Source organism: Eptatretus burgeri, chromosome 1, assembly GCF_056783735.1.
Source record: "Eptatretus burgeri isolate ZD-2024b chromosome 1, Ebu_testis_v1, whole genome shotgun sequence".
In the NCBI taxonomy this organism is placed as follows: Eukaryota; Metazoa; Chordata; class Myxini; order Myxiniformes; family Myxinidae; genus Eptatretus; species Eptatretus burgeri.
In genome coordinates this window covers 55,151,463-55,163,962 of record NC_140961.1, presented here as the reverse complement: position 1 = coordinate 55,163,962, position 12,500 = coordinate 55,151,463, and the positions used below count along the sequence as shown (strand labels likewise).

Below are 12,500 nucleotides of genomic sequence, written 5' to 3'. Positions count from 1 at the left end.
CCTCTTCGTACATTGTTGACAGTCAACACTCCAAATGCAAGTCATTTGCAAAGCAACATCATAAGATGCAACTCATGCTTCAACATGCCATCTTTCGGAACCACAAAATAGATCAGAGAATCTGGCTACATGCCCACATTTAAAGTGCAGGGACAGGTTTATCATCAGATTGGCAGTCTACAGCCACGATCAAATGAAGAGACAAAATTCCTGCAGAACAGCGCTGCAACAATGTCATTCAAACCATGCTGGAAGTTGTGTTGCAGTTGCAAGAGATGCTCCAGAAGGAAAACAACGATGTTCAGCATTTCAAGTGTGCCATGGAAAAGATGACACCAGAGTCCAAAATTGTCATTCATTCAGACAAAACTCCAGCTGGGGAGCAGAGCGGCACTTCAATGCATCCTCCACATCAGAAGTGGCTGTCATTCTGTCTGGTGAATAACATGGCAATCAAGATATTGTGCTGCAACTCAGAAACAACTCCCTCCAGAGACTTGCTGAGACACACCCATCATATGATGCACTGAAGTATCCACTAATTTTCTGGCAGGGTGATGATGGATAGGATATTAAACTGCAACAAACACCCAGCAACAGCACTGCCACGTGAAAAGAACATTTCTGACATGGACTTTTATGCCTACAGGATTATGCTGAGAGCTGGTAACTTCAATCACATCTTGCGTTGCAAAGATCTCCTCCACCAAGTTGCCGTGGACATGTATGCTGTGGACAAAAATGAGGCAGAAAGGCTGAGATTCATTCGAAAGAACCAAAATAAACTCTGAGTCGAAAACTATGTTGACCTCAGGGATGCCAGGAACAATGATGGAAATGCTGCCAATGTTGGCAATTGGTAATCTTGCCTTCCAGCTTCACAGGTGGTCCATGCTACATGCATGAGCGCATTCAGGATGCCAGGACATGTGCAAAACTATGGCCGTCCTGATCTCTTCATCACCTTCACCTGCAATCGAGCTTGGAAGGAAGTGGATAATGAACTGATGCCAAGCCAAAAACCACAGCATCGACATGATTTGCTGGCAAGAGTATTCCAACAAAAAATGAAGGCATTGATGAATGTCATCACTAAGGGAAACATTTTTGGAGCCATTAAGTGCTACATGTCCACAATTGAGTGGCAAAAGCATGGCTTGCCACATGCCCACATTCTGACTTGGCTTCAAGATGAACTTCATGTGCACAGAGTGGATGACTTCATCAGTGCTGAACTTCCAGACCCAGTAATTGATCCACTTCTGTTCAGCACTGTCAAAACACAGAAGGTGCATGGTCCCTGTGGAATCATCAATTCAAACTCAACATGCATGAAAGATAACAAATGCACAAAAAGGTTCCCACGATATCTTCTCAAACAGACACAGACTGGACAAGATGGATACCCACTGTATCGTCGGAGAAAGCTAGAACATGGTGGAGTCACAACCATCAGAGTTTGTGGTTGTAAGGTTGAAGTTGACAACAGATGGATTGTTCCACACTGTCCATTCCTCACATGGCTATTCCATGCACACATAAATGTTGAGTACTGCCACTCTGTGAAATCCATCAAATATGTGTGCAAGTGTGTCAACAAAGGATCTGACATGGCTGTGTTTGGCCTGACAATGGATGGGACATCATGCACATGGGGAATGTGCATGATGAGGTTCTGCAATATGAAATGGGAAGATACATCAGCAGCAATGAAACCATCTGGAGGATCCTGAACTTCCCAATTCATGAGTGACATCACACTGTGGTTCATCTCAGTGGGCACCTTGAGAATGGCCAGAGAGTGAACTTCACTAAAGAGAATGTATGTGAGTGCACCCAAGTCCCACAAGACATAACTCTCACTGCTTTCTTCAATCTCTGCCAGGATGATGAATTTGCTGAGACACTGTTATATCATCAGATACCCAAGTACTGCACATGGAATGTTGGCAGCAAGAAGTGGGCTCACCGCAGCGCAGGGCAAACTGTACTATCAAAGTCAGTGATGCACTTGGCCGTGTGTACATTGTTCCCTAATAATTCCAATTAATTTTGAATGCTTTTACCTGAGACTGCTTCTGCATGAGGTCAAAGGTCCAACATCTTTTAAGGACTTGTGAACAGTGGATGCAACAATCTGTGAAGCTTACAAACAAGCTTGCCATCTCAGAGGACTCCTGGAGGATGATATACACTGGAACAGCACATTGGAGACGGCAGCTGCAACTCGATCACCATGGATGCTGCAAAACCTATTTGCCATCATGTTGCAGACATGTGCCATGTTAAATCCTCAACAACCACAAGGAGAATCTGGCAGGGGACATTTTGCATCACACACAAGTGCAAAATCCTAACCTGGAACTGGACAACAGTGATGCAATCTTCAATCAAGCTCTCATTATCATTCAAGACAAGATCAAGGCTTTGGGTGGCTCGGACCTCAAAACTTTTGCCCTTCCTGACCCTCGACCACACAATGACAATGAGATCACAAATGAAATCTTGAGAGAGACCAGCTACAACATGGAACAGCTTGCTGAATACATGCAGGAGAATGAGCCATGTCTGGTTCCAGACCAAAGAGAAGCCTTCAATAAGATTACACAAGCAGTTTTCAATGGGAGTGGTGGCACTTTCTTTGTGGATGCTCCTGGTGGAACTGGCAAAACTTTTCTCCTCAATCTCCTTTTGGCAAAAATTCGGCAGAGAAACATGAGTGCCCTTGCAGTGGCATTATCGGGCATTGCTCCCACACTGTTGACAGGAGGAAGAACATCTTACTCAGTCTTCAACTTACCCTTAAATCTGGCAAGTATGGAGGCACCAACCTGCAACATTGGTAGGCGTACTGGCAAAGCTAAAATCCTGCAGGAGTTCTGGCTCATTGTCTGGGATAAACGTACAATGTCTCACAAAGCTGCCTTCGAGGCTTTTGCTCACACGCAGCAAGATCTTCGACATGATGACAGAAGAATGGGTGAAGTGACTGGTGTTGGCTTGGGATTTTTGACAGACACTGCCAGTCATTCCACATGGAACCAAAGCTGATGAACTGCAGACCTGTCTCAAGGCCTCATACATTTGGAACAACATTCAGCAGCTCAGCCTAATGACCAACATGCGAGTACTTATGACAGGTGATTCATCTGCTGTGGAGTTTGCTGCAAGCCTGCTCAAACTGGTAAATGGAGCCATGGTATCTGAGAATCAATATGGAACTATCTCAACGAACAACAATGGGAAAACAGTTGCAACACTTCAACTACAAGAAGCAGTATTTCCAAATGCTGCATATAACTTCCATGACCACAAGTGCCTTTGCCAAAGAGCCATCTTGGCACCGAAAAATGATGCCACCAATTCCACAAACAGAGGTTTTCTTACACAGTTACCTGGCACAATGCGAATATACAAGTCGGTTGGCACTGTACCAAACACATATGAAGCAGTCCACGACCCCACAGAATTTCTTAACTCTGGAACTACCAGGTGTGCCTCCTCTCGATCTGGAGCTCAAGATTGGTGCACCCATTATATTTCTCAGGAATCTGGACCCACCAACGCTCTGCAATGGAACACGTTTGGCTGTCAAGAAACTTGTGCCACATGTCATTGAAGCCACAATCATGACTGGCCATGCAGCAGGACAGGATGTCTTCTTTCCACACATTCCAATCATCCCATCTGACATGCCATTTCAATTTAGAAGGCTCCAGTTTTGCCATGAGCATGAACAAGGTACAAGGACAATCACTCAAAGTTGTCGGCCTCAACCTGAAAAGCCCACGCTTTTCTCATAGCCAACTCTACGTTGCTTGCTCCAGAGTTTGCAATGGACAAAATCTTTTCATCTTGGCTCCACATGGAGAAACATTGTCTTTCCTGAAGCTCTACAAGGATTTTTTATAAAAAAAAAGTCAAAAACTGATAAAATGTGATGTGAACTCTTAAGTGCTGAAGAATAAGAAATAATGCTGGAGAAGAGAGGCAGAAAGAGGAAAGAGGAAAGAGGAAAGAAGAAAGGCAGAAAGAGAAACACAGAAGGAGTAAGGCAGAAGAAGGAGTAAGGCAGAAGAACAATGAAAAGACAACAAAGGAGGAAAGAGGGGCTGATAGAAGAAGAAAGACACAAGAAAAAAAAGGCAGAAGGACACAAAGATGACAAAAAAAACGAGGAATAACAAAAATCCAGAGCAACTGAAACTTCTCAACAGCAAAAAGAAAGATCAGAAGCAAACACAGCAACAATGACTGCATTCTGCCCTCTTGTACCTGCGATCTCCCAACCAATGTGTTGTACTTCAGTCAGTTGTCCATACTGTCTGGCTCAGGAGGACACAGTTCAAGCCTATGAAACCTTTGCCGCCCCGTGTGAAACGGGGCCATCGCTGTAAAACACAAAACACACAGTAAATGGCGCTTTGTGTTGAGGCGCAGCAGTGATGGTGATGTTTAACCCTCGACCAGTCAAAGATCCCCGGGGGGGGGGGGGGTTAAACATGGCAAGGTAAGCCTTGGTCTTATTTGCTGTCTCCTACCTGTCTCTCTCTCTCTCTCTCTCTTTCCTCCCATCTGCTCCTCTCTGCCCCCCTCCTTCCCTCTCTCTCTCCTCCCCACGCTCAATGCCCCCCATCTTAATTCCCTCCATCCCTTTCTCATGCCATTCTCCCCCTCCCTCTCCTCCCACCCCCACCCACAATCTCTCTGCCCCCTCTCTTAGTATTCCCGTCAGTGAAGCAACAGGTGGTATTTGCGAGCACAAAATAAAATAAGCTTTTTAGATTTGATGACGTGGATTGTGAAAGAGCTTTATATATTTGATGAAGTGGATTGTGGTTGCATTCTGTGAGCAGCTAAATAACTCAGGTCTCAAGAATGAGTACTTAGAATGAGCTCTTTAGACCTAACTGTTTCCAGCTATCATAATTTTTAATATAATGCAAATATGACAAAAATTGTAAAATAAAACTATTCTTTACATTCTAATTGATTGCTGGGCAATGCCAACAATCATAGTTAGTGATTCTATGTTGAAGATAAATGTTAAGGAGTGGAACTGGAACTTGTAAACTGAAGTGAAAATCAAACAGCAATTGTCACATTATTGTAGCTGCTCCCACACTGCATATTGTTAACAGAGCCGATTCGCGTTATCTGCACCGCAACTCCACCACCAGGATCAGAGCACTCCCTCTGGGTCTGGGAGTTCTGTGGTTTGAACCCTAACCAAGTCATACAAAAGATTTAAAAATTGAAACTTCCTCACTTGATGCCCCGCAATGAAAAAGGATGGAGCCTCGACAAAGTATTGTGGGTCATGCGTGACCGAAACAAACACAGTATTTTGAACCTTTTGAAAAGTAGAATCCACATTGAAGAGGTGGAGTTTCCACTCAAAATGGTTGCAAGGCAACATTAATACGCCACTCTTTCTCAGTAGCATAGATGCATTTGTAGAGCAGTATATTTCAGTGGCAGAGTGATGCAAAAATGCAAGGAAGAATAAAATGTTGTATGGAAATTGTTTCATTTGAAGTTTTGCAAAATCGGTTTGGGCAATCTTAACTGTATTTGGAGGATTTTTTAAATGTGCGGCCACACATCTGCATTCAATTTGCCAGGCCAAAGTGATCTTTCTTTATTTCCAGGTTCATTTCCAGCGACGTGGATAACGCATACAGGGAATTTGTATGTGCATTGATGAAAACATGTTCTGAATGTTTGTCGTAACCATGGTGCCTGACACAGAAGTCCGACTGTAAATGTAAACGTGCAATGCTTTCAAATATGCACTGCAATACTTGCTTGCCATTGTCTCTAAATGATAAATTGTTTACGGGCACCCTCTCTAATCGAACCGCCATAAAACTGAGAACCACCAGCTCCCTCAGGGTGTGATCGTGCCAATGAAAGATCACCGAACGTCCCATTGTCTTGCATCATGTGACCTTCAGTGGACAGAGTGAGTTTGCACCGGCCAAACTTTATTTATGGATATCTTCATTTATGGACATTTTCTGACTGTTTTGTCATTTTTCCAGGGGATTACGGCTTTGAGTTGCGTCAATCTGCAAAATTTCAGCTCTTAACCCCACCTACAAGGTACTAAATAATCACATCAGTGAGTGAGTCAGTGGTTAGAAAAAGCACAAATGTACGAGTCCATTAGGATATTTATTATTTGAGAAGTGATAAAATAAAATGGAATGGCACTCGGTAGAGTGCATACCTCCACCAGGCTGAACAATTTTCGTTTTGCATCCCACTGAGAGACCGGATTTGGATCCGAACCTCCAAATTCTAATTGGCTTGTTCTTGTCACCTACCCAACTCATCCATCAAGTTTCATTCGAGTCTGTCCACAACTTTTTTTGAGATATCATGATAAATATCATTTTTGATCCCAACTCTCAATGGTGAAGAATTACTTTAAAACATTATAGTATCCGTATCTTCACCAAAATCTAATCATTTTGTCCTTGTCACACACCCAACCTGTCCACTAAATTTCGTCTGAATCCATCCACAACCTTTTGAGATACCCTGTTCACAGGCAGACAGACAAACAGACAGACAGGGGTGAAAACATAACCTATGTCCACCTTTGGAGGCGAAGGTAATATGAAACCAAAAGCACTTTCAACGGATTTCTATGAACTCTTAAGGATACAACACTTATTATAAAAGGAAAAAAATCAAATCTGTCTTTACGTATAATGAATAATCAGTATGACCGAACTGCCTCAATTCAACTCCATTTGGGATCGATTTAAATAGTTTATGGATTATGTTTTGTCATGTAGGTGGATCTTGTATACCCCGTGTTCCCCGCCCCATCCCTCTCCCCTCCACAGATCTCCTAATGTCTCTGTTCCCCATTGTTTTGCCCTTCCCTCTCCCACCCCTCTTGTCTCATGCCCCCCTTACTGAGCGTTGTGTGTTAGCCCTCATATGAGCCTCGACAACGTTCACACACAAAAAAAAATCTTTTCCCAACAGTGTTGTTATGTACGGCAGAGTATAGTCAGACTGCTCACATAAATTTTATCTTTCTCTCAAATCTATTCACTCTGCATCACCTCCACCACCGAAGGGAGGCGGAGGTTATGTTATGTTTTCACCCGTCTGTGTGTCTGTGTGTTTTGTCTGTGGATTCTAAATTGATGAAAAACATTGCATTCGTTTTTGTCACGTGAGAGGATCCCTTAACCCTTTCTTTTGCATACATTGTCGAGGCTTGTATGAGAGCTAACATTTGGAACATCATTCAGCGACTCAGCCTGATGGCCAACATGCAAATGCTTCTAACAGGTGATTCACCTGCTGTGGATTTGCTGCAAGCCTGCTGAAACTTGGAAATGGAGTCATGGCATCTGAAAATCAAGATGTAACTATCTCGATAAACAACATTGGGAAAACAGTTGCAACACTTCAACAACTGCAAGATGCAGTATTTCCAAATGTTGCACATAATTTCCATGACCACAAGTGGCTCTGCCAAAGAGTTTCTTGGCACTTGGCACCTTAATCTTGGCACCGAAAAATGATGATTTTAGACCCTAAAGGGGTGTAAAAGTCTAAGATCTATAGGGTCAAGGGGTCGAAGCTTTCTAAAAGGTCGAGAGGGTCCAAAGTGTTAAAAGCGGTCTTAATGGGTCTAATCATCTAAAGGTCGAAAGATCCAAAGGGTACATTCTAATAGTAGATGGGGTTTAAAGATCTTAAGGGTCTATATGGTCTTAATGAGTTCACAGGGGTCTAAAGTGTCGAAAGGGTCTTAAAAAGGGTAAAAGGACTAAAAAGTCTGAATAAAAAGGACTGAAAGAACTGTCCCATCTCTGTCACTTTTTTCAATATATAGTGGACCCACTGCCTGAATGAATGACAGACTGAGTGACAGACTGACTGACTGGACATCGTAATGGCTTTAACAACTCATGTTGACTCCGTTGTAGACAAGCGAAACGCCACAAATACTTCTCAAATAATACCGCCATAAAAACCAAAAAACACCTGTTCCCTAAGGGAGCGATTGTGCCTGTACAAGATCACGTGACTTGCCATTGTCTTTTATTATGTGACCCTCCATGAGTGGTAGCAAAGCTCCAACCGTCGACTTTCTTTTGCGGACATTTTCATTTATAGATATTTACAAAACAATTCTACAAGTTTTTTTTTCTGGAATATTGGCTTAGAGTTACATCAGTATGCAAAATTTCAACTTTATAGCCCAGCAAGAAAGACTAAACATCTATATGAGTCACTTCATGAAGTATCCTACCTGGACGATAATGCAGAATGGTATTTGCTAAGGGGGAGGAACAAGGAATTATGGACCATATGGTTGTACAGCACATTTTATAGATGTATATATCAAATGAAGAATGAGGCTATGGTCAGTGGATGCTACCTACAATGCAAGATATCAAGTGGTCATCCTTTTAACCTTTAACTGTGGCTCTCATGATAATTTTATGGTGTTGGTTAAGATAAAATTGTCATTACCAGGAGGCATGTCAATGGTGCTCTTTGAAACTAAAACATTAGCTAAAATTACATGAAGTTTCAAAGTGAACTGAAGATGCATTTATGAACCAGCATCATGCAAGGTATTTGACAGATTCTCAGGTTATAAAGAAGAAATACAAGGGAACGTCCCCTTCTTTATGGGTTAGCTGGAAGACATTTTGAAAAGCAACCAAATTTTGTTAATGTGAAGTCTTGGCATAACTGAGATGTCACGGAATGAATGACTTTTTGATTCACCACAAGACATTATACCAAACATATACACACTACGTGGTACATCTTTAAGTGCTGCAAGTGGAATGATCAAAGATTGAAATGTCTTCAGCATAGCAGTTATGCAATTTCAGTCTACACAAGAAAGAGGCTGACACATGCCTCTTTACATGCTGAGGATATGCAGCAGACATAAGACGAGCAAGTCATTATCAGATCACCAAAAGCAGATGCCAAAGTTCTCTCGTCACCTAGAGATAGACTTAGCAACAACTCTCCTTTTCCACACTGCGACAATAAACCACAATGGGCACTCGATGAGGAAGTAATTTGTGATAAGCCGGGGCCGTCATTATGTGATGCACTTCCAGGCACATGTGGATTACTTGGTGTGATAGTAACTGTGCATTTACTAGGAAGGGCGCAAAGCATGTAATGGACCTAATTATGCTGGATGAAAAATGAAAAAGTCGAATGAGGGCATGAAAACCCAAGGAGACAAATTTAAAATTACAGAAACCCTCCCGGAGAGCTGAGAAAATTTTGACTTGTGCTCTGTCTGGAAAAACTGGGGGGTGATGTCAATGAATACCGTTATGAACTGTTTTTCAGCAGAAATCTGCAAAGTATTTCGCTTCCACCAGGCATACATGCTTCAATCAAGCATTCACAACACGTCAAATACCAAGTTGCTATTTGGAAACTTGCTCTTGAAGCAAAGCCACATATGTCAAGTCCAGACAGACCTCAGTCAATGGAGACCAGATAAAATTGATCTAATAGAACAACAACCAAACCCTAATGCATGAATGCAGCTCATTATCTATCTGTCGGTCAACAAGACATTGTGCTGGATGGACAATGCTTCTGGTACAGAGGCAGAATGCAGTGAACTGAATCTTGTAAATGTGGGGAGAATTGTAAAAACTTCATTCGTCAGTTGTGACAGTTAATTGTCAGAAGAAAAAAACTGAGTTTGAATCATGGGCAAACAATAATTTCAAGATGTATCATGATGCAATGAGGTTCCAGTTTCATTCCGCATCGAGCATTACATTGTAAACTAGAAGGGCACTCAGTGGACCACATACCTCCACCACGTAATGCCTGATCCACGAGAACATATCGGGCCCAATACATTTTTGAAATATCATGCTATACAGTATGATATCGTTTTTGGCCCCATTTCTCAATGGTGAAGAATCACTTTTAAAATTAAATAATTCTCCTTTTAAGATCCGGATTCGGATCTTCACCAAAATCGAAACAATTCGGCTTTGCGACACACCCAACCTGTCCACCAAGTTTCGTCCAAATCTGTACGCAACTTTTTGAGATATCGTGATATATACTAATTTTAGCCCGATCTATCAATAATGAAGAATCACTTTAGAAATTCCAGTAGTCGGATCCGGATCCGGATCTTCACCAAAATCTAATCAATTTGTCGTGGTCACACACCCAACCTGTCCAGCAAGTTTAATCGGAATCAATCCAAAACCTTTTGAGATATCGTGCTGTATATAGGTTTCATGCCTGGTTTTGGCTTAATGGTGAGAGTGGTGGGCTTGGGATCCTAGAATCCTGAGTTCAAATCACACTCGGATATTGAATTAATACCAGGTGGGGTTGACGCTCCCCGTCATCCTTCCGAGGTCGGCAAAATGAGTGGCAGCTTGCTGGTATCCGGTGTCGGAGTGGCGACCTGTCCAGGATTGTGCCCAATAGCCTAGGAGACTGCTTTGGCAGCACCAACGCTCTGCACAGAGTATGGTCCTAATGGATGGATGGATGGATGAATATCGGTTTCGCCCTATCTCTCAATGGTGAAGAATCACTTAAAAATTATCAGATCCGGATATGGATCCAGATCTTCACCAAAATTGAATCAATTCTTCCTTACCGCACACCCAACTTGTCCACCAAGTTTCTTCCAGATCCATCCAAAACCTTTTTGAGATATCCTGCACGCAAACAGATGTACAAACAGACAGAAAGGGGTGAAAACATAACGTCCTTCACCTTCAGTGATGGAGGTAATGAATGTGATATTGACCGACATTCCATTTTTACTGATACAGGATGAAAAACTAATGCAAACTTGGTTTAACTTCAGTGAATATTCAGTATAATAACATCCCCCAAAAACGTTTCCTCTTTCACTGTCTATTTATTACTTTGGCGTTTAAGCAAAAATGTGCCAATATAACTGAGGACAAATGTCACAAAATTTCTGGTTGCATTGCATGTTGTCATTGCTTATATAACTCTCCAGTGATCCTTCATTTGATAAACACATGATATCTGAGCCCTTACACATTACCACCCAAAGCGATCGACACAAGATAATTGTGGACTGTGATTGAAAAAGTTGATGGCAAATAAAATACATTGGAAAACCGTTTTTCACTTCTTTCTTTTGAGGAAACATGTTCCTTGCAACATTATACATGAAAAAGACGTCTTTCTAATATGCTGATTGAATAAAATAAATTGCTTCAGTTCGTAAACCAAAACGAATGATGCAACATCGCATTGCTGTAGTTCAATCGAGAAATGGCATTAGTATATTTTCTTCTCAAGATATGACAATGTATGCCTGGTGTTGGCTTAATGGTTTGGGTGGTGGGCTTGGGATCCGAGGATGCCGAGTTCAAATCGTCCTTGGCTGTTGAATTAATACCAGGTGAGGTTGACCCTGCCTGTCATCCTTCCGAGGTCGGCAAAATGAGTGCCAGCTTGCTTGTATACTGTGTCGGAGTGGCGACCAGCCCAGGATTGTGCCCAATAGCCAAGGAGACTGCTGAGGCAGCACCAACGCTCTGCACAGAGTATGGTCCCAATGGATGGATGGATGGAATTTGATGTCTGTTGGCACGCAAAATTACTGTGATCCCCCATTGCCTCATGTTGCTCACCTGCATTAATTTTTTTCATTTACCATTTATTTATATTTTCACAAGCAAATGCAACCCGTCACTTCGCCTGATGGGTACACTACATGTGGGGGGGGGAATGGAGGGGGAGCAAGGAGGGGTGGGGGAGGGAGGGAGAGTGATAATAGGTGGGAGAGTGAGGATGGGTGAGGAAAGGGAAGGCAGCGAGAGGTGAGAGGAAGGGAAGGCAGACGTGTGGTGGAGTGTTAATTATGATTCATACTGTCGAATCAAAATGCTTCTGCATAGAATAACAGCGAAGATGGAAACAAAATAATGTCTGAAATCCATTTTCTACCGGTCATACTATAAATACCGCCCATTAGTACTGCAGCATAGAAAACCAATTGTTCAACTTTTCATAAAAGCACCAAAATTGGTACATATGTTGACTAATGTATTCTGAACAATTCTGGATATGGAGCCACTCGAGATTTTGCCTTGGTCATCTTTGGCGGCCATTTTCCAAAATGGCCGCCATTCTACTTTAACAACATGGGATATCTGTCATTGTTATTCTCTTTGTAGGTTTCTCAGAGGTGATAAATACTCCATGTGATGTGCATTTACAAAGGAATACAATACAAATGTCATTTGTGTTGATTTATTATATTTCCAACCATTGTATTGGGGAAAAATTGTCATTTTGTCCCTGCCCATGAAATAGCTGCCTCCCTCGGTCCACAGAAGGCACGTGCCCTCCCTATCTTCCACTCCATGGCCGGATGTGACACGGTATCAGCATTCGTGGGGCATGGGAAGAAATCTGCCTGGGCCACATGGAACTCGTTTCGAGAACTGACAGATTCTCTTGTGACC

General features: G+C 42.4%; 1 long non-coding RNA gene across 1 annotated transcript in view; it reads right to left on the bottom strand.

Annotated features, from left to right (window-relative positions):
* Positions 1 to 8,068: 8,068 nt before the first annotated feature.
* Positions 8,069 to 12,500, bottom strand: part of LOC147034522 (uncharacterized) — a 110,743-nt gene continuing 106,311 nt past the window's right edge. Inside the window, exons 4-5 of the long non-coding RNA XR_015059176.1 lie at positions 10,649 to 10,709; positions 8,069 to 10,521 (exon numbers count right to left, since the gene is read on the bottom strand). This is a non-coding gene — a long non-coding RNA (uncharacterized LOC147034522). The remainder of the gene's footprint in view (positions 10,522 to 10,648; positions 10,710 to 12,500) is intronic.